This window comes from Muntiacus reevesi, chromosome 2, assembly GCF_963930625.1.
Source record: "Muntiacus reevesi chromosome 2, mMunRee1.1, whole genome shotgun sequence".
Taxonomy (NCBI): Eukaryota; Metazoa; Chordata; class Mammalia; order Artiodactyla; family Cervidae; genus Muntiacus; species Muntiacus reevesi.
Window position 1 is genome coordinate 54,952,886 of NC_089250.1, and position 23,061 is coordinate 54,975,946.

Consider the following 23,061-nt stretch of genomic DNA (forward strand, 5'->3'; position numbering starts at 1 on the left):
AGCTCTATTCCCCTGATGTGGACCTTGGGCCATGTATTAATAACCTAGTCGCTACTGGCAGCCTTCCTGTGGCCATGAGGAGGGATCTGTCTGACAAGAAGTGAACACAGCAGCCTACAGAGCTGAGCTGGGAACCCGAGACAATCTGGCTCTGAAGCTACCTGTGAGGCTCTTACAACAAACTTCCCCATCACATGATCCAGTACCTTTCATTTAAGCCATTTTGAGTTGGGTTTTCCATCACTTCCATCCAAAAGCATCCTTTCTGCTGTGAGTTCCCACAGATTGTTAAGGGTGTCCGTTTTTCACAACCTTTTTGTGAGAAGTAATTTGGATTGTCAATTAATATTTAAAATATTTGTGCTATTTGCCATATGAATTCTGTTTCTAGGAAGAAATTTATCCTAAAGAAATTGTCGCCCAGTTACACAAACACATATTTTTTAAATGGTTTTTGCAGTATGACTTGTAAATGTGAAAAATTGGAAACACCCATATTAATGTTAATACCAATACTAATTAAACTATGGTCATTTCATTTTTCCCAAACAACAGAGAAAAGTTGAAAAGAATGAGGTTGACATGAATTTAGAAAGAATACACAATTTGTTAAGTAAAAGAAGCAAGCTGTTTTTGTTTGCTCTCAATTTTGTAAAATAATGAGGAGGTACTACCACATACCTACAGAGAAAAAAGCTGCTGGAGAATGTGGGGAATGGAGGGGATTTCATTTTACAGAACATGTAAACATTCAAATGCTGCAGAAATCTAATAAGGATGTATTGCTTTTACACTGGTGGGGGGGTGCGGAAGAAAAAGACATTTTAAGTTGCCAAGCACGTAATTTTTCTGGAGGTATTTGACCATAAGTAACCCATATCTGTTTTTCCTCCTGCCGATTCTCTGTGGACTGAGGACTGAATGTTCAAGAATAAGAGCAATGCTCATCCCCGACACCATGGACTCACATTCCCTGCTGATGTGAACAGCCCAGAGAAGTTGGCTTCCTGTCTCAGGATCCCCAGTAAGCATTTCTTGCCTATTTTCACATGATCATCTTGATATGTTTGGAATGTGTCTTATATCTGAGAATTGAATGTTTCTAAGGCATAGTGGGTACCTCTCTACATTAATGAGCTTCTGAGCCCTTGTTTCTCAATGAAGGTGTAGATGTTTACTGAGCATAATTTACTATCATGCTTCAAGCACTGAAGAAGCAGTGCTGAGGGTGTCGGTCATGGTTCTCTCCTCCTGGAGCCGGGGGGAGATAGACATCAGGAGAGGTGGAAAGACACACAGCCTTGTGACCACGGGTACTAGGCTCATGCAGCCCGTGGCATCACAGAAGCTTCTGGAAGTGGTGTGGTTCCAGGCGAAGCTTGAGACTGGATAACAGTCATCAGGGATTCAGGTCCACCTAGCAGAGGGACCTACATGTGTGAAAAGGAGGGCAAAGAGAGAAGGAGGAGTAGGAGCTGGAAAAACTAAGTGAGCCCATATTGCCTGAGTGTGTGTGGGGTGGATAGGGAGACATGTGAGCTGGACAAGAAGCACAGCAGATGGGCCTTACAAGTGCCTCAACGTCTCATTATTTCTTTCTCGTAAGGAAAATGCAAAGCCACTGGAAGATTTAGGTCAGGAGTTTGCGATTATGCTTGCCCCATGAAGGGTCCCCCTGGCTGCAATGATGGGGATGGGTAGAGGGGCCAAGCTGGTCCAGGCAGGAACACTTGAGGCAGAGAGAGGGTTCTGACGGGAGACTCAGCCTGACTGGTTTGGGCTCATGGGGAGATGGGCAGGAGGAGCCCACTCCCCTCTTTTGCTGCTGTCCTGAGGGTGGACAGTCTTTGTGAGGCCCCGCTTCTTACTGTATGTACAGTCAGCTCTGTGGTGAGGGCAGCAGGACAGGTCAGAGGCGTGGTCAGCTATGTATCTTGCCACGCAGGCGAAAAATGAAAACGTGGGCCCTTGTTCCAAAGGTCCCGAGTGCCTGAAGTCAGGCCCCTCTGAGCACAAAGATAGGAAGGCAGCCCCTGGTTTCTGCCAGGGTTAGCAGCGGTAGGTACTGCAGCCACTTGGGTTACTTGCCAAGAACAAACTCAGCTATTGTCAGAGGAGAGACGAGGTGTGAGGTGGGCCTCTGAGGTCCACTCTCACGGTTTCCCCAAGAGCAGCAATAGTCTGAAGCAGTCGGAGGCAAGCTTTCTCCCACTTGAAAAGCAAGTCTCATCAATTTTAAAAAGTGCTTAAAAGCCCTAGAAATGCCTTCTTGTAATGCAAGCAGTGACTGTGTTAGTTGCTTCAAGAGCCACTCCACTCCCCGCCCATCAAGCTACTAGGAGAATATGCACATCCACCAGCAGAAACTGCAGCCATTTCCCCCATAGGACAGCGGATCCGTATATAAAGGCAGACCTGTCTCGGCTTTTAATCTTCATTTTAAAATCATCTCTATTCAAAGTGAACACCCCCCAGGACCTACCTGTCACAGAAGGAAGCACCGGCAGGGAGCTTCCGGCTTGGCAGCTTCTCCGACCATGATACTAAATTGAAAGGGGTTAGGGGTTTTACTGCATTTGTTATTTTTCTGTGAGTGCTTTGGTAAGAAAAGACCCACAGGTTTTGAGTGATCTGTCCTAAACCTTTTTTACCCATAGCCCTTAATTGTTTTCAAGTGTTGTTTGGTTTGGGCTTCCCAGGTAGCACAAGTGGTCAAGAACCCACCTTCCGTTGCAGGAGATGAAAGAGACAAGAGCTGGATCCCTGGGTGGGGAAGACCCCCTGGAGGAGCAAATAAGCACATGCATGCGTGTTGTTTGGTTTTATTTTCCGTGCACGATTTCACATGACAGGCTTTTAAGACTGTGGGCATGTGCTACGTCACCTCAGTCGTGTCTGACTCTTTGAGACCCCATAGACTGTAGCCTACTGGGCTCCTCTGTCCATGGGATTCTCCAGGCAAGAATACTGGAGTGGGTTGCTACGCCCTCCTCCAGGGCATCTTCCCAACCCAGGGATGGAACCAGCATCTCTTACACCTCCTGCATTGGCAGGTGAATTCTTTACCACTAGCGCCACCTGGGAAGCCTTTAAGACTGTATGGGTAATGTTATAGCTGAAGCTCCTGGGTCTGAATTTCGGGGGGCCCCCTAAAAGGTTTGCCCTATCTGTGTGGTGAGAGCTTAGCCCTAACCTCATGCTCCTGCTGGGCCACAGCTCTGCCCTGTGTCTCGGGGGATCCTGCCCTCCAACAAGGAGACAAGAAGAGAGACGTGGGGTGAGGGAGGCTGCAGGGGTGTGTGCAGAGGGTCCATTTTCTGAGACAGTGCAGAGAATGGGGGATGGGGGGCAGGATTCAGTGAGGAGGAGGGAATAGTGACTCCAAGGAGAGCATTTGAGTCTTCAGACATCAAGCTTCTGATCAGCATAGCAACAAACAACCATCCCCGAAAAGGACAGATGGATCGCGAAGTACAGGTGTTAAGTGTGTGTATGTGTGTGTGTGTGTGTGTGTGTGTGTGTATGCATCATATACATATATGCATCATACATATATGAAGGGATGAGAGAGCAAGGGGGGGGAGGGAGGCAGCGCTCTGTTTGGCTCCGTTTTATCTGCTTCCTCTCAGTCTTTATCATCTCGCCTCCTTCTGCCCACTGATTTCAGCAGGGCTCCCCAAAGGCTTCCCCAGGGGCCCCCTAGTCCCTCCAGGCCCCCTCTATGTTCCTCTCCCAGGGGTGTCCTTGGAGTTGTTTGCCGGGCAGCTGCACGTCTCGCCTGTAGGGGGCACCATTCACACAGGACACAGCCCAGCAGGTATGTGATGAGGGAGTCTCCCATCTGACCTCCTCTCAAGAAAAGGAACCAGACCCCCTAAGCTCTTAGTTAATTGCCAGACACCCCCTCGCCAGCACCTGGCACCAACGCCCTCAGTAAACTAACATCAGCTGGTTTCTATCACTAATAATGAAAAACAGTATTATTAATAAGTATAGAGCTGCCATTAGCCAGAGCTTATCTGGGCGAGAGGGTGCTAAGCTGCTGCTCACTCCCACCTGGGGTGTCAGGGTCACGGGATCGGCCTCCCATTGAGATCCTGGCAGGAAGGCAGGGCCTGACTTCCGGGGAAAGTGCTCATCTGTCCCACGGAGGTAGCTACTGCTAGAGACACACTCTTCTTTCCCAGGACGGGGCTCCACTCCTCCAGCTTCCTGTCTGAAGCTCCTGATCTAATTCTCTGCTCCCCTCCCCCGACCGCTGTCAACACTCAGCAGAAACCACCACTAATTCCAGGAGTTTACTTTCAAAAGAATTTCATTTGAGTTTACAAGAAGGTAACAGAAGCCCTTTGATCTCAACAAGGCACGTACTGTTTCATTCCATGCTTTATGAAACAATTTTAGACTAATTATTTCTGACAACTTGCAAATGTTTGTAAACTTTTTCAATGAGGAAGCGGCACAATTATGTCTTCTGCTGACAAACAGAAGGAGATTTTCCTTTGTGCGGTGTGGCTGATGTCTTCCCCCCCCCCGGAGAATTCGTAAGCCTTGATCTTCTAAGGCTCCGATTTCCGCTGAGATTCAGAATTAATCAAATTGTCCTCCAGCCTTTTGAGTTAAATTTAACTAAGCAGGTGAAAAGCAGCTGAGGTGGGAATCTTTCCCCGTGAGTTACATCTTTTGTCCTGTGGTTGCGATGGTCATGGGCAGGCGCTGGCCTTCCTCCTGGCTCCTACACCGCCACGCTCGTGGCCCTTTGTGTCATTTCAATGTGTCTCTGCTGATAACTGTATGCTGCTGATAAACAGGCCTCTCAATTAAATAGAACCTGGATTCTCAGTCAACTTCACCATTAAAGAAAATTACCCCAAATCAAGGCTATTTGCAATGTGGTGGGAATGATCTTGGGGCCTGTGGAAGCCCCCAAGTTTCTGGACATTATAAATTCAAAACCACAGAATTCCAGGGAGGTAAAGTGAGGCCCCCGGGCTCCGTACAGCAGAGAGACAGACTCAGGGCTGTCTCTTTGAGGCCCGGCTCACATTTTAATACCCTTTTGATTATTTACCATTGTTAATTCACGTATATGCACTGTAGGCAGGTGGAAATATTGCAAAGTCAACCAGCCCTTAATCCCTAGCTAATCCCTGGTCAACTAACTATATCCTTCCTTTATTAAAAAAAGAAAAAGAAAAGGCATTCTGAATCTTTTGTTGAAAACAAATTGCCAAGGTGAAGAATAGACCTTTTCCTTCCCTGGAGACCAGTGCATTAGCTTCCACAATCCAGTGAAATAAAAGAGATCGCTGTCTGCTTCTCTCACGTGTTTTTCCAGGGCACCAACAAAATTCTCATTATTTTCAACATAAATCTGTTTTGTGATATATTTGAATGAAAAATTCCTTTTTGCACCTTGGATACAAGAAGAAATTCTTGATACTCGCCATTAGGGGTCGGCCCCCAAGAAGTGGAGACTTTGCCAAGCCGGATTCTTTCCCAAGAGAAAACCCAGACAAACTTGGATTTTTCATTTTTAAGGTGTAACCAGAAGAAGCAGATGCAACAGGGATTTCTAACATCACCTAATCAGGTCACTTCTACTGGGGCACGAGCAACAATGTCTAAGGATGGGATGCTTTAGAGGGAAAAGCAGCCACTCAGACTGCCTCAAAAGGGCACTTATTCTGAGGAATCTCATGCAATCCAGGAACAAGAAAGCGGCCAGTTTCCAACAGGATAGGCAGGAAACAGAAGGCCCCTGGGACCTTGGGCAGCCCTGCTTGAGTGCCTGGGACCCTTCCCACCAGGCCAGGGCCCCACTGAGAGTAGCACAGTGCAGCATCCCAAGCCCCTCACCACGTTGCTCCCCAACCGAGCAATTCTGGGGCTAAAGACAGAGCGTGCCAGTCCTCTCATGAGGCAGTGATATGCCAGCATCACAGATTTCACACATCTGCACCATCCTTGGCTTCATACTGCATGGCAGGAAAAATGTTTCCTCTGCCCCTCTTGGTTCTTTCACTGGTCTAACAAATAAATTAGCATAGGTCATATTAACAGGGGGGAAAAGTGTAGTTACATGTGTATGGAGTTTCCATAAGAATTGGAAACCCACAGACAGCTGAAACTTATCAGCAGTCCTAAACTAAGGAGAAGAGGATAAGGGGTCAACACCAGAAGTGAGTAAGACAGTTCACAGGAAATGGGAAAGCAAATGTCTGGTAAATAAATATACCAGACATAGACAGTAGGACACAGAGAGGATTCTGATCTCCAGCTCCCCCCAGCTCATCACACCTCACCATATTCTCTGGTCACACCTCACTTCCTGCATCAGGCCCTGTGTCTACTTTCTTTTAGGCAGTTAAGGGAGAGGTATGGACCTGCCAGAGGCAGGAGATAGTAAGAAGAGGTGGCAAGAATACACAGAACTGTACAAAAAGAATCTTCACGACCCAAATAATCATGATGAGGTGATCACTCACTTAGAGCCAGACACCCTGAAATGTGAAGTCAAGTGGGCCTTAGGAAGAATCATTACGAACAAAGCTAGTGGAGGTGATGGAATTCCAGTTGAGCTATCTCAAATCCTAAAAGATGATGCTGTGAAAGTGCTGCACTCAATATGTCAGCAAACCTGGAAAACTCAGCAGTGGCTACAGGACTGGAAAAGGTCAGTTTTCATTCCAATCCCAAAAAAAGGCAATGCCAAAGAATGCTCAAACTACTGCATAATTGCATTCATCTCACATGCTAGTAAAGTAATGCTCAAAATTCTCCAAGCCAGACTTCAAAAATACATGAACCGTGAACTTCCAGATGTTCAAGATGGTTTTAGAAAAGGCAAAAGAACCAGAGATCAAATTGCCAACATCTGCTGGATCATCAAAAAAACAAGCGAGTTCCAGAAAAACATCGATTTCTGCTTTATTGACTATGCCAAAGCCTTTGACTGTGTGGATCACAATAAACTGTGGAAAATTCTTCAAGAGATGGGAGTACCAGACCACCTGACCTGCCTCTTGAGAAATCTGTATGCAAGTCAGGAAGCAACAGTTAGAACTGAACATGGGACAACAGACTGGTTCCAAATCGGGAAAGGAGTACGTCAAGGCTATATATTGTCACTCTGCTTATTTAACTTATATGCAGAGTACATCATGAGAAACGCTGGGCTGGATGAAGCACAAGCTGGAATCAAGATTACTGGGAGAAATATCAATAACCTCAGATATGCCGATGATGAAGAAGGCAATGGCAACGCACTCCAATATTCTTGCCTGGAAAATCCCATGGTCGGGGGAGCCTGGTGGGCTATAGTCCATGGGGTCGCTAGAAGTCAGACATGACTGAGCGACTTCAGTTTAACTTTTCACTTTCATGCATTGGAGAAGGAAATAGCAACCCACTCCAGTATTCTTGCCTGGAGAATCCCAGGGACGGGCGAGCCAGGTGGGCTGCCGTCTTATGGGGTCGCACAGAGTCGGACATGACTGAAGCAACTTAGCAGCAGTAGCAGCATGCAGATGATGCCACCCTTATGGCAGAAAGTGAAGAAGAACTAAAGAGTCTCTTGATGAAAGTGAAAGAGGAGAGTAAAAATTTGGCTTAAATCTCAACATTCAGAAAACTAATATCATGGCATCTGGTCCCATCACTTCATGGCAAATAGATCGGGAAACAGTGGAGACAGAGGCAGGCTTTATTTTGGGGGGCTCCGAAATCAGTGCAGATGGTGACTGCAGCCATGAAATTAAGAGACACTTACTCCTTGGCAGGAAAGTTATGACCAACCTATACAGAATATTAAAAAGCAGAGACATTACTTTGCCAACAAAGGTCCGTCTAGTCAAGGCTATGGTTTTTCCAGTGGTCATGTATGGATGTGAGAGTTGGACTATAAAGAAAGCTGAGCGCCGAAGAACTGATGCTTTTGAACTGTGGTGTTGGAGAACACTCTTGAGATCCCTTGGACTGCAAGGAGATCCAGCCAGTCCATCCTAAAGGAGATCAGTCCTGAGTGCTCATTGAAAGAACTGATGCTGAAGGTGAAATTCCAATACTTTGGCCACCTGATGCAAAGAGTTGACTCATTTGTAAAGACCCTGATGCTGGGAAAGATTGAAGGCGGGAGAAGAAGGGTACGACAGAGGATGAGATGGTTGGATGGCATCACCGACTCAATGGACGTGAGTTTGGGTAAACCCTAGGAGCTGGTGATGGACAGGGAGGCCTGGCATGCTGCAGTCCATGGGGTCGCAAAGAGTCAGACACAACTAAGTGATTAAATTGACTGAACTGAAGGGAGAGGTAAAAAGAAAAACTTCCCGAGTCTCCCATTTCTTAAAAAGGATCAGCCTAAAAACATCCTCATGCCAAAGAGACACATTTGGCGTGGCAAGTTTTGCTCCCCTATAGTATCTTCTTGGTAAATGTAAAATTAATAAAAAAATTTTAAGAACAAAACTATCACCAGCCCCCCCACCCAATTTGCGTGCAAGCTAATGTTCTCTTTGACTTGGCGGTGCCTAACAATGCCACTTCCTGGATAGACTCACACGTGTGGGCTGATGTGAGTGCAAGTTACTTCCAATTGCTCTGCGTTTAGCATCAAAAGATGAGAAGCAACTTGTGTCCATCAGTAGGGAATGGTGGTTGAACAATGGCACATCCGTACAATGGAATTCTATGCAGCAGAACAGAGTGAGGAAATACACAAAGAGAGAAAGGTTGCCAAGGTGTATTATTATGCAAAGAGGGTTGCAGGAGGCAGGCATGTGCACAAAGTACCTACCACTTTGTGTAGCAGCCTACACTGGGGAAGTGTGTCTGTTCAAAGGAGGCTGCATTTGCATAAACTCTTTGGGAAAGTTGCTCTGAAGGAAGGAAGAGCCTCAATGTAATGTGGATGGGAGCTGGGTGATGGGAGAAAGGGCTAGAGGCAGAAACCATCAATGTGCACCTTTTCATACACATTTCATATTGAGCCTGGTGAGTATACTGCCGTGCCAATGATAAATGAATGATATTTTAAATGGACCTAAGTTGCAAATTCCAAAGAACATTCATTCCTATAAATGGAAAAGCAGTACCACTCTTCTTAACTAGACATAACCTTAAAAATATATGAAACATGACCAGTGTTACTGAACATTTGGCCTAGTCACCTGCAGAAGCTACCAACAGACCCGCTCTCTGTTTCAGAAAGGAGTAAGGGATGTGAGTGGTGCTCACCCAGGAGGAGCTGAGTCTTATGTGACATCACCAGATCAACAGAGAGCTGAACGAAGTGATTCCCCCTGTGAGTCACGTCATTTTATGCCACGTCTGCAAACCACTGACCATGATCCTACATGCCCAACTTCAAGAAACTAAGGAACTGCTGGCTCCTCCTCTCCCCAGAGAACAAGCTGCCTTCATGCACTGACTTGGTCCTTGTGGCCACTCATCTTTTTGGAACGCTGTAGCAGTCAGACACGGCTCTCGAGCCAGCTAACAAGCGGCACAATCAATGCACAACAGCTATTACGGGTACCACAGTCTCCGCTTCACCCTCCCTGCCCTCCTCTCCATGGTGAATGTAAGAGGTGCCAACAACTGGTTTGGGATGGTGTCTCAGAGCGCTGACAGGTAAATAATTTGATTGTTGGAGGAAGTTAGCAGCGCATGTGATCAGCTGCATCTGTCTGCCTTCCACACACACAGCTGCCTTCCATCGTTGGGGCCACAAGTCCGGGGCTGAAGCAAACAGGAGCCCAGACTCACGGAGGAACAGGGCACCAGGACTCCCTGGGGCCAGTGTTAGATTAGAGTCTAGGAGGCCTCAGTGTAAAACAGAGGCCCTGCACGGCAGCTGCATGGGGACCTGACTATGAGTGGTGTCCTGCCTGGTGACGGGCAGCACGGGACATTTAACTAGCAGTTCTGTCTGCTCCCTTTGTTATTCACCACGAGTTACTCCTGACAAGCAGCTGGGGGAGCATGTCCAACAAGTGGAATAGTCACAGACCTTCACAGCAGGGCCACCAGGCTGGGGGACACTTGAGTGAGGAAAGCAGTTGAAGAATGAGTTCTTCCCAGAATGGCGACCTGCTGATCTATGGAGCAGCATGGGGAAGCTTCCGGCCTCACTAGGACACTTGTCTTCTTCGCTACTGCCCTGGCCTTCCCCAGGCTCTTTGTCTCTGTCCAGCCCACAGATTGGCCTCTGTGAGGAATGAGCGGCATTTCAGGACCTGGCCCCACGTGAATGAACATAGCACACAGTCTGGAGGGAGGTGGAGCTTTTGTCTCCCCAAAAGCCCCCACAGCCCTGGGTGTCACTCATGTGGGACCGACAACAGGAATCTTTCTACCCTTGCACGGCCGCTGCAGTCTTGGGCTTTACCAAAACGCAACCTGGAGTGTGTGGAAGCCCTAATTCCAAGCCCACTTCCACCGGCACCCACCTGCGACCAAAGAAGACGGGGTAAGACAGCGTTTACCACTGGAGGCAGCAGGTGCTTCATCGTAATTGAGATTATATTGTAACTACCAGAGTCACGTCAGCAGTCACACTGACTCAGCGTCTCACTGTGAGCTCGGGGGGGTCCGTGTGCCTCACCAGCAGTGCAACCTGGGGAAGGGCTCGCTGGGACTCACGCAGCCCATCGAGGCCCAGCTGGGGTTTCAGCCCACATCCCCGCTCCAGTGCCTATTTCCATGACCACTTTGCCACGATAACAGCAACCCAGAGCACACCAGTCTCTCTAGGTAATAAAGAGGTGCATTAGGACTCTGAGCCACTCGTAACAAAAATCCAACTCAAAGGAAATAAAATGGGAAAAGAAGGGACTTATTGGCTCCACAAGTGGAAAGTCTTGTCCTAGATGGATGCAGATGCTCAAATGGGGACACGGGGACCAGGCCTTCCTCCTTCTCTCAGCTCCACTTCTCAGGTAGTGGCTTCAGACTCAAGACTCTCTGTTCATGGGGAGCTTCCCCTACCTGCTATCAGCTCAGCAACCCTAACTCAGCAGGAATACAGCCTTCAGACTCATCCTGTTTGGACAGTCTTGGGTAATAAGCCTTGAACCAATCTCTGAGGCTAAAAGTTTAGAACCTGCACGCTTGCCAGAGCAGGGTCCTGTGAGCCCCATGTGGACAAAGAGCAGAAATAAGATGTGCCCTCAAGAGAAAACAGAGACCGGCCTTCTGGGAGCGGGGAATGGAAAGCAGATGCATATCTGCTACCGAAGTTCTTATCTGCACAGAGAACAGGGACATTCCTCTCGGGTGAGGCCACTTTCAGCAGCACCAGGCAGCCAGCAGGCTGTAGTCACCTCCACCATCCGTCCACCTGCCTGCCCTGGGTGGGCCCACCTCTTTCCTCTTCTCTCCCCTCAGCAGGCAGCCCGCAGCCCAAAGGAAGGGCCAGTTCTCAGCAAATACATAAAGCTGGTGGTATTCCCCACATGACTCTGGACCACATTCTTGCACCCATTTGTATGTAGCCTTCCGTCTTCCGAGCTTGCTCTCAAAGCCCTGCCGTTAGTCATTCACACCTGAGTTCAGCGGTTCCCAACTCAAAGAATCTAGGAACCCCCTACATGAATTATACGAGTGCCACATACAACCTGCACCATATTGTCTCATGTTTTTCTTCATATTACCTCATTTTTCAAACCTAAATAAACACACTTAGAAGTGAAACTTGCCACAATAGAAAGCAGTAATAAAAAAGTAAACTCTATGAGAATCAATGAAGGTTATTAAATCCTGCCTGAATACAATGACTGGTTCAACTCTGAGCCCCAGGTTTTGTTCTCCCAGTTGAGGGAGGGGAGGAGACAGGACTGGAGATCTGGGAAAAATGACTTGGCATCCATCCACGTCACTGTCTGAGGCTCCCAGATTATGCTCTGAGCAGAGCCAAAAGGGAGCGAGTCAGGCATGCACCATGAACGGGCTGAGTTCTGAATGTGCCGCTGGTGCTGAGTCTTATCGTGCCCTGGTGCTCACTGCTTCTCACTCACTGCCCGGAAGAGCCATCCCAGGACCTAACTCCCCTCCTGGAATGAGGGGAACACTCCACAGGGAGCCATTTCCGATGCAGGAAAAAAGCAGCATGCTGCAGTCTTGGCAGCAGACCAGTCAATACCTGCCCTGGAGTTTATGTCATGCACAAATCTCAGAGCCCTTAATCTGCACCCAGATGAGCCCCCACCCCAGATCCAGAAAGGGTCAGCCAGCGGCCTCCGTGAATTAAGACAGGCATAGCTACAGAAACACATGGCAGAGTGGATAATTGAAGCCCCAACATCCTGGGTAGAGGATGGAAAAGAAGATCTCCAGAGAGTCAGAAAGCACCATGGGGATTACAGAGAGAAGGAGGTATAAGATGCTTATGAATCCAGCTGGCACATAGGAGCACCTGACGCTAATCCTCATGCCAGCTAACCTGAGAGCTGCTCTGTTAGTCCCTCGCCCCTGGGTGTCACACACGCAGCAAATCTGAGAAGCAGGTAAAGACTCTGAAAACGGAGCTGGCGATTGGAACTACAGCCCACAGGTGGGTTGGAACTTGTGGCTTAGACGTAACCAGTTCAAATGCCTGCGAAAGCAAAAATGTCAACATTCTCCAGAAGTCTCCACAACCGTAATAATCAAAATGAGCTCCAGAAGGAGAGGAGAAAGAATATAGAGCTGAAAGATTTTTTGATAAATAGTGGCTGAAAGATTCCCAAATTTGTTAAAACACATAAACCCTCAGATTTAAGAAGCTTAGCAAACTCCAGAAGAGATAAACCCAAAGATATTCACACCCAGACCCATTGTAATTAAGCCACTGAGAACTAAAATCAAAGAAAAAAAATCTTGAAAACACCATGAAAAAGTAGTCTGTAACCCATAGGGGAACAGTGGTCTGAATGGCTTCAGTTTTCTCATCAGAAACCACGGGAATCAGAAGGAGGTGGCATACCATTTTCAAAGAGCTGATAGGAAAGAAGTGTCAACCCAGAATTCTATATCCAGAAAAAATAAATTTTAGGAACAAAGGCAAAATAAAGATGCTTCCTGATGAAGGAAAACTAAGAGAGTATACTGTGAGCAGATTTTTAACTACACGAATTGCTGAAGCACACTCAATCAGAAGGAAATTTGAAGCATCAGGAATGGCAGAAAAGCAACAGAAATGGTAACTGAGTAAATATAATAGATTATTCTTTCCTTAAGTTTAAAAAATATATATATAAGGTTTGGAAATAACTATTCTATCTCTGTGTGGGTTTTCAGTATATGTACATGTAAAATATAAGATGACTGTAACACGAAGTGGAGAGGAGAAAAGGGACTGACACAAATTTCAGAATTCTGAACGTATCGCTTGAGCCATCGACAACGGCTCACAAAAATTACGACTTAAATACATCTACTACAGACACCCTGTGCATTGCGCCAAACCCCATGCTGGACAATAGGGAGACTTTGATGAACACAATAGACTGGTCTGTGAAGACTCTGAGATCTGTCTGTGGACCAAGTGCCTTCTGATTCGGGCCCCCTGGGGTTTGGAGAGAAATGGGTTTTGCTTCTCAGCTGTTCCTGGCATCTTCTCCTAAAAACACTCTAGCAGAGTCCTGAAGGTCACAGATAAAGCAGGAGGCCTGGGGCTCTTAATATACTTTCAATCTTTTTGTTTGTTTTGCCAACTGTGTTTCATTGTTGCAGGCTATTGGTCAGAGTGCCTCCTCATCTCATACACAGAATCACAGGGTAACTGAGGAGCAGAATGTATATAAACACTACCCCCCCACACACACACATGGCATATTGGCACCCATTTATTGCTCTCATAACCCAATATCGCCGGCATGCCCAGGCTCGTCCTCTGGAGCCCTGGGACACAGCGGGAGCCCCCACCTCCATCCCTTGGGAATTTTCTCCTCGCTGAGCTAGCAGCAGCTATAAATGATCTGATTTGCGATCTGTCCCTCTGCTCTTGGGACTGTAAATGCAGCTATAGTATATGAGGCAGAGGGCTGGGCTGGGCTGCTCCTGGCCTCCCAAGCAAGTAGCTACCCAAGGCTGTAATTTCACTTTATCTCTCGCCCATTAAAAGGCAATTGAAAGTGAACCGGGGAGAATGAGGGCTGCCTGCAACCTCAGGAACCTTGAACAATGCTTGTTGAAGGGCGGCTGGTGGCACAGGCATCTGGTGCTGAAGGAATGAGAGGAAGGGACTCTGCAGGACCACAAACAATGACAGTAATAGTAACAGCAGCAGCTGCTACAGCAACAATAATGTCGCTATTTATGGACACCTATGGGTCACTTGGAAGGACTGATGCTGAAGCTGAAACTCCAGTACTTTGGCCACCTCATGCGAAGAGTTGACTCATTGGAAAAGACCCCGATGCTGGGAGGGATTGGGGGCAGGAGGAGAAGGGGGCAACAGAGGATGAGATGGCTGGGTGGCATCACCGACTCGATTTGCATGAGTTTGAGTAAACTCCGGGAGTTGGTGATGGACAGAGAGGCCTGGAGTGCTATGATTCATGGGGTCGCAAAGAGCCTGACACGACTGAGCGACTGAACTGAACTGAACTGATGGGTCACAGACACTGCGCCGGGCTGTAGGTATAGGGCTCTGCTGGCCATGTGAGACCAATTTGCAGGAAGAATCTGAGTGAGGCCCAGTGAGGTCTTGTCAGGAGCCAGGAGTTGAATTCGGCTCTGCCTGAGGGAAGTGTGAGCTCAGAACTGCTGTGTTCCCACCTCCAGGGCCTGCAGGGGTTACAGAGCCCCGCCTTCGGATTCCTTTTTACAACTGCATGAGAAGGTGCAGTGGGGGCTTTTTCTCAGCCAGCAGCTGGTCAGCACTCAGGGACAGGATCTGGGACTAGACCCCTCTCCAAATCCAAGGTTCTTTCTACTACTTTGTCCTCCCAGGACTCCAGGGTCCTCCTGCAGGTTCTGCTAAAGCAATTTGGAAAGAACTCACACTCAGAGTGACCCCAAAACAGATGGTGGCCATGCCATGAGAAGGTGGGATTCCAGGGGCTGGGGAACATCTGTCAGCACAGAGGTGGGGAAGGGGTGATGATGGCGGCACTGACATCTGTGATTAAGACTCAGGGAGAGTTAACACAGCCGTCGCTGTGTACTGGCTGGGATAAATCTCATGATGCTACCAAAAGCAGAGGAGACTTTTTTTTTTTTAAGACTGTGAAAGTCCCCAAGGAGTACTTCCGTGGTGATCCAATGGTAAAGAATCCAACTGCCAAGGCAGGGGACACGGGTTTGATCCCTGATCCAGGAAGATTCCACATGCCCCAGAACAACTAAGTCCACAGTTGCTGAAGTCTGCACATACTAGAGCTCTCGAGCCACAACTAGTGAGCCCACAGGCTGCAACTAGAAAGTAGCCCTCACCTGATGCACCTAGAGAAAGCCCGTGCACAGCAGCGAAGACCCAGCTCAGCCAAAAATAAATAAATATATATTTTTTAAATCCCCAAGAACAGTATGACTGAGAATACAGGCCCAGTGTTGGGGTATTATACACCAAATCCCTCTGGATGTGAGAAATTTGCCCAGCTGAGGTTCTACATTCTTGTCTGTGAACCAAGACCTAGGCAAAGTACCTGTACAGCCTGTTATGTTGTGCGGAGTCAATGAAAAATGTACATAAAATGCTTAACACAGTAAATGGGAACTGATAATGTGCAATAAGTGTTAGACTAAGTAAATACATTCTTGTTGATAGTAACAGCCCCATGCCTTTTAGCAGGCAGTAGGCACTTCCTCTGCTTGGAGCCTGCTTTTTGTCAAATTATGATGCTGGTCAAAGCTAGCAGCCCTTTTGGCACCTTTCAGCCCCCCTCCCTTCCTTCAAGTCCAGACTCGTTACACAGTCTTATTGTCTACTCCAGTGCCAAAGTCACAAGTGAGCCTCCCAGGGCCTGGCACCCGCTTTCCCCTTAGCTGTTTGTTCCTTCTGGTTCGCAGGGGCCAGTTTAAATGCCACCTCTTCCGAGAGGCTCTCCCTGACCTGTCAGGAAAGACAGAGGCTGTCTGTTCGTCTCATGCCCCTACCCCAGTGTGAAGTCATCTATTTGGGTGTTTTCTAAGATCTAAAGTTTTGGGGTTTTTTTTGCTTTTCCATGAAATTTGAAGCAAGATCGGAGGAGAGACGAAAATGACCTGCAGGGATGCCATGAGCCTGCATGTGGCAAGGAGCTCTCTGCTGTCCTGCGCCCTCCCTTGGGGAAACCCACCTCCCAGAGAAGCTGCCTCTGGTGACCAGGGGGAGGTGGGGGTCTTCGAGCTGCACTTCAACCAGACACATTCCAGCAGCTAAACCAGACCTCCACGCTTGGCCTTCCGTTGTCACAGCCACAGTGAGGACAGCTCCTGTCTGGGAAGGCACTGTGGGAGGCCAGGTAAGAGACCAAAAGAGAACGAGCCGGAGGCTGGGCCCCTGGAAGCTGGAGAGATGAAAGGGAGGCGGCCTCCCATCAGAGCCTCGGAAGGCCCACCCGCCAGGCTTCCTTCTAATCCAGTCCTATGCATGCAGGAGTCAAGAAGCATGCTTTCCTTCCCAAGAAACTGTTCTCTGTTTTAACAGAGATGAAAAGGTGAGAGGATTGTGTGGGTTTAAGAAAACAACTATTGCACAACAATATGGATGCCCTTACTGCCATAGAATGGTTAAAATGGCAAATTTTATGTTATGTGCATTTTACCACAATTTGAAAAACCTAAACAACAAAAATGAAAGGCCAAAATTCTAAGCATTTACCCAACCCTAAATGAGATGGAATGAAAATGTTAAAAAATACTACAGGTGATTTTCATTTTTGTTATGCATTAATGCAATTTCTAAATTTTCCATTAGAAGTACTATTTTAACACTAGAAAAGTTATAAACACCCACTGGTTTCATAGACAATTTCAGAATTCTTTATGATTTCATTAACCTCAAAACTCTGTGCAGTAACTATAAACCAAATGGTAATGAAAAATTCTAAAAAATAAGACACAAACTATTAGGAACCGCTAATATTGATTCAGCACTCACCACGTTCATTCTTTCACTTACTCACGCCACACCTGTTCTGAGCTGGTTCTAGGCACAGGGACCACAGTGATGTCCAGGCCCCCCTGTGGCAACCAGATGGCAGAAAGTATCACGTGGAACAATAATGTGGGTAGAAAAGGCGGAACTTGCCAGGGGCAGGGTAGGGGACTCCTTTAGTTGTGGCGCCGGGGACATGCTCTCTGATGAGATGGCATTTGAGCTGAGGCCAGAAGAAAATAAAGAAACAGCCATGAGACTGTGGGGGATGGTGGATTGCAGACAGAGGGAACAACACGTGCCAGGTCCACAGGCAGGAACCACTGGAAGCCAGCAGATGGCAGGGGTGAATAAGGAGGTTGGAGGTGCAGGCAGGAGGCAGAGCCCACTGGCCTGGGGGGTCCAGACCAGGATATGAGTTCACTCTGTGACATGGAAGACATCAGAGTTTTAGACAGAGGGGCAGTTCAGAGAGCAGGACTCAGCCTGCTGCAAGGCAAATGAAAAGGGAGCCAGATGGACATGGCCTCGTTAGTCTTACCTCTACCCTATGAGGAATCAGCCTCATGGAGATGACTACAGTCTTGAATGCCACAGCCCATGGACACAGAGCTGGGATCTGGGCCTCAACTGTCTGACCCGATGCTCCACAACCTGACAGCCTCACTTGTTCCATGATCCCCTACTCACATAGGTAGAGCAGCAAAATCCAGCTGCTGCCATTTTTGAAAACCTCATGGCTGCATCCACCGTGCTTCACACCTTCCTGATCCCAGGAGCCTCGTGTGCAAGGCTGAGGGTTGCCATGTGGAGACAACCCTGGAGAAGGAATTTACTTAGCAGTTCAGAGCAGGGGCTCTGGAGTCTGAAGCCCTGGTTCAAGTCTCAACTCCATCACTCCCTATCGAGTGAACTTGGCCAAGAATGGAAAAGGCTTTGGACCTCAGCTTCCTCAGTTGTAAAGTGTAGGAGAATACCTGCAGTACTGTTGGAGGACCACCCAGGGTAACCCAGGACCACCATGAGCTCTTAGCTCAGTTCCTCAACAAAGAAGAAGCTGCAAATAAAGAAGAGCCACTTTCAGTCTAAATAGACTCATTCTGGGATTAAATGTGCTGAAAGCCCCAACTTATTTAATCTCATCAGAAAGCTCCGTAACAGCAAATATCATGAGCACCTACTAGGCGAAGTGCCCTTCACCACAGGCAGGGCCACAGAAGTGACCTTCAGGATGGCAGAAAGGACAGCCCACTCTCTGGAGTTGTTCACCACAGATCCCATTTCATGATTCAAAACAACCCTTTTTTAATTGGTTAGAGAGGTATTGTGAAAATACACTATTATTACCCCCCAGGCATCCAATTCCATCTATAAGTTGCATGTTCTAATTAAATGTTCCTGACATCACATCTACTTGGCCCACTTCTCTTAATTATTGAATAAAACTCTCCTGTGAAGTTGGCTCTGCCTCATCCACCTCATCCATCACTGTCCCTTCTCCTGCTCTTGCCTGGCAGGCTGGGCCTCCTGTGTCCCCAAGGATGGATTCCTTTTAGGACCCACTGTGGAGACAGCCCCTGTGACAGATGGGACCCACAGGCAGGAGGAAAAGCGAGTGCAGCTGAACAAACACAGTGAACCTGATCATTGCAGGGGGCCTCTCTGAAGTACCGGCAGGCCCTCCTGAAGGGATTCCAACCCTTTCTTCACCAGCAAGGTCCTCCCGCCCCCAGAGAGGGTTGACTGCTCCACTAGAAGTGGGACTTCTGGTCTGGAGCCCCAGACACAGACATCTGCAGGGACTGGGCAAAGCGAGTCTCCCAGCCTCTGAAGCCAGAAGTTACGAGGTCCTGGATGCAGGAGGTGGTACGAGAACCCATAGGGCAGCCTCGAAGAGCTTGGAGCTGCATCACCTCACCTTCCTCCCACCAGCACTGAAGACAGCCTCCCCATCGCACGCCTGCAGGGACCACGCCACTCCTGCCCAAGGTTCTGCCAGCAGCACCCCCCCTTCCTGCCCCTATCCAGCCTGCTTCTCATATTCAGCACCTACCTAAGACAAGGTCCCGAGGCCCAAGTCAGAGCTTCAGATGTGCCGACGACACTGGAGAGAAAGACACACCACATCCTTGAGTCACATTTAGGCAACAATATTGACAGCACTTTCAGCTTGGGGTACATTGCTCTTCCTGCCCCAGGGGGTAGCTTTAAGGACTTGAGCTCACAGGTATCAGACTCTAGCAGGGAGACCTGGGGGCAGGGCTGTCAGCTCTCAGATGCCGATGATCCCCTGACCCTGGGCTGTCACTGAACTCCAGGGAAAGGACTGGGCTGCCCCTCACCATTGTCCACTCCAATGCAGAAGGACCCACAGGACCCTCGTAGCGGCTCTCCAGGCCGGGCCCCTTCCCGGCTGTCTGCTGCAGCCGAGTCTCGCACCCGGCCCCTGGCCAAGCCCCAGAGAAGAAGGTGTCTGCTTCCCCTTGGTTATGCGGCTCCAGTTCACCTCTCCCTGGGGAGTCAGGGGATGATGCTCCTTCCAGGGGCCTGGCAGTTTTTGCTTTTGGCAGAAGTCACTAAAGCCTCACTTTTCTAAAGAGGAGAGGCTTGGTGCTCCCACGTGAAAGCATGGATGCTCCCTAGGGCTGGAGAGAGGAAATAACCAAGCAAGAGGCAAATTCTTCTGTGACACAAGCCCCTGGTGGGTGATCCCCTCCATGTTTGGACACTTTTGATCAGCCAAGAATGTTCACAAATAGCCGCCTCTGCCCCAGAGTGAACCTGAAACACTTAGGGGGAACAACAGAGGCATGTGCTGAGGCAGGATTGTAATCATTTATTCACTGAGTCAAGCTTGTGCTCATGAGCAATGGGAATGCACCAGTGAACAAGAAGACATGTCCTCCCCATGTGATGCTTTAGCTGTGGTGAGGAGACTGATGCCAGGTTCGTGGCACCAGAAGCAGAAGTGGATTCCAGGCTGTGAGGTATAGGCAGTGCCTCATCAGCCACTGCCTGTGGTCACCACCAGGTGTGGGGACCAGAGCATGGACTGGGGACCCGAGATGTCTGCATTTGTATCCTGGCTCTTCTACTAAACATGTGACCTTGGCAGGTTCATTTGCCTCTTGGAACCTTAGTTTCCCCATCTGCAAACTGTAGGTAATTTGTTAGCCATGCATAGCATTGTTGCAAGGATTAAACAAGTCAGTGTATATATAAAGTGCTGTGGGGCGGGAGGGGGGGGGGGTCCCTGGCACAGAGCAAGGACTTTACAATGTCTGCCTTTTCTGTCACTCAGGGAAATCCTCACCAAAGACCAGACTGTCAAGCTGAGACCTGGCGGACAAGCAAGAGTTGGCCAGATGAGGAGCCAGGGGAAGGATACTCCAGGCAGAGGGAACAGCATGTGTGAAGGCTGGCTCTGAGGAGGCGTGGTGCATTGGAGACTGGATCTGGGAGGCGGGGAGCAGGGTGGGAGACAGGGATGAAAAAGTTGGTGAGAACCCCACCTCACAGGGCCTTAGGTCATGTGAAGACCTTGAACTTGACCTGAGGGGCCATGAGGTTTTAAGTAGGAGCTGACAGGATGTCACTCTGGCTATGACCTGGAGAATGGGTTGACAGGGGAACCAATTAGGTTTGCAGGTGCTGTGGTCCAAAGGGTTGGCGATAGAGATGGAGAGAAGTGTGTAGGTATGTGGGGCAAAGAAGAAAGCAAATAAAAAATGATGCCAGGGTGTCATCCTTTATGGACTGGGCTGGTGGTGGTGCCATTCTTTGGGCTTCACGTGAAACATCCCTGAAGGAGGTGTTATCTGTCCTGTCCTGGCCATGTGACATCCAAAGGAAGAAACTGACTAGGTATTTGGATAAGGAGCTTTTGATCTTAAAGGGGTGGCTAACACAGTGCAGGAGCTGTTGAAACCCTAGATGGGAAGGTCCCTGAAGTTTGGAATCAGCCATCACTGTGCCGACACCTGCAGGGTGCCACACCCTGGAAAGGGCACCAAGGTTCCAGAGATGAGTCAGCATCATGGGGTCACAATCTCACTGGCCCTGCAGCTGTTCCCAGGCTGCCTTGAGAGTACAGAATATCTGAGCGTCTTTAGGAACTTGTTCACCAGAAACAAGTAGGCTGAAGCCCGAGCTTATCTGGAGCTTGCTAAGACACTGTGTACACTTCCTCGTCAAGACAGACAGATTCCATTAAAGCACCCACAGCCCTGAAACCCTGCTTCTCTCCACCACCTCCCCACAAGAAGTAAAAGAGGAAGATTTAAAAATTACAAGTGCTATCCTCCACACTCCATCTCCCAAACTTCATTTCACAATGGCTGCTGACATCAATAACATTGGACAGGATAATCAAGTTTGCATAATGTAGCCGCTCTCGAAGGGTCCCTCTGCACAAACACCCCTCCCGGTATGAATGCCAGGATGCAGGCAGCCTGCGATTGCAGAGAAAAGGCCCTTAGAGGTGGGACATAAGAGCCTTTTACCACGGTACCCATGTGTAATCTTACAGGCATAGCCCTCCATCAGCAAAGCTGGCTTCTTCTCCCAGTTTGACCCCTTACTAGTGGGGGCTTCTTATTGTTTAGTCACTAAGCTGTGCCCAACTCTTTTGCAACCCCATGGACAGTAGCCCACCAGGCTCCGCTGTCCATGGGATTTCCCAGACAAGAATACTGGAGTGGGTTGCCATTTCCTTCTCCAGGGGATCTTCCCAACCCAGGGATCGAACCTGCATCTCCTCTACTGGCAGCAGGATTCTTTACCACTGAGCCACCAGGGAAGCCCTGCTAGTGGGGGGACCATAGACAAATCTTTTCGTCATCCTGTGCCCCCATCTTCTCCTCTTTAAAATGGAAAAAACTCTGAGGGATTCTAAAATATCCAAGACATTGGATGTCATATTACTGCTGAGAGAATAAACTTAAGGAGGTAGTTAAATAAGTTATTCACTGAATTATCTGTTAACATGTTATCAACTTTTAATTTGAAAAACAGCTGATCTTTAGAAAGAGAGACCAACACGGAATTGCTGGACTCGAGTATATCCTAACACAGACTCTAGATGAAATATTGAAAAATTCAAAAATTAGTGACACATATGGGAAGATTAGGTTAAGATGATGAATAAATTAAAATGGCATCCTGTTGCATTTTGGTAAATTGTACAGGTTGGACTCTATGTCACTGATGTCCAAATTAAGATACAGATCCTAAAATGGATCAGTGATGAGACAGCTCAATGGGCCAATCTCTGAAGACATAGTGTCCCCGGCTATCACATGTGACACTTCAAGGACTTCCTCATCTCTTACTTCCTTCCCTTCGCCTTGCTTTCCAGACCCGCCAAGTGTCCCCATCCCTCTCTGCTCTGCATCTTATTTTCCCTGAAGCAGAGGCTCTGGAGCACAAGCATGCATCAGCATCACCTGAAGGGCTGGGCTCACATTTGCTGTCTACTGGTCCAGGCACCACACTCTCAGAGTCTCTGGGCTGAAATGGTTTCTCGACTCTGGAATTCACCCTCAAGCCTCCCTTCCACCTGGACCTTCCAGGTCCTGCCTCCTCTTCACTGTGGCATTTACTCTTGGAGTCTCCCTTTTAGCCTCACTCGGAGCCTATGTCTTACAGCCAAGGACAGGGTCACGTCTCCAGGTCCCAGCCTCCAGTACACATACACACACAGGGATGACACCCATCAGACAGGGTTGAGTGTAAGTCACCCAGTCTTCTGAGGAGCTGGTGGGCGCTGCAAGAGCTTACGTGTCAGTGGACTCTGAACTCTAGGCTGCCTGTCTTCAACTTGTGCTTGCCATGGGTCCCTGGGGAAGCCACTGGCCTTCCTTGGGCCTCAGTTTCTCCATCTGCAAAAGAGGCACAATACCACTTAACCCTAATCTCAGGAGTATCAGGTGTGATGGAGCAGGGGGAAATGCTCATGGCATGGATGAGGCGGCCTGTAAACGTTAATGATGGTGAATATA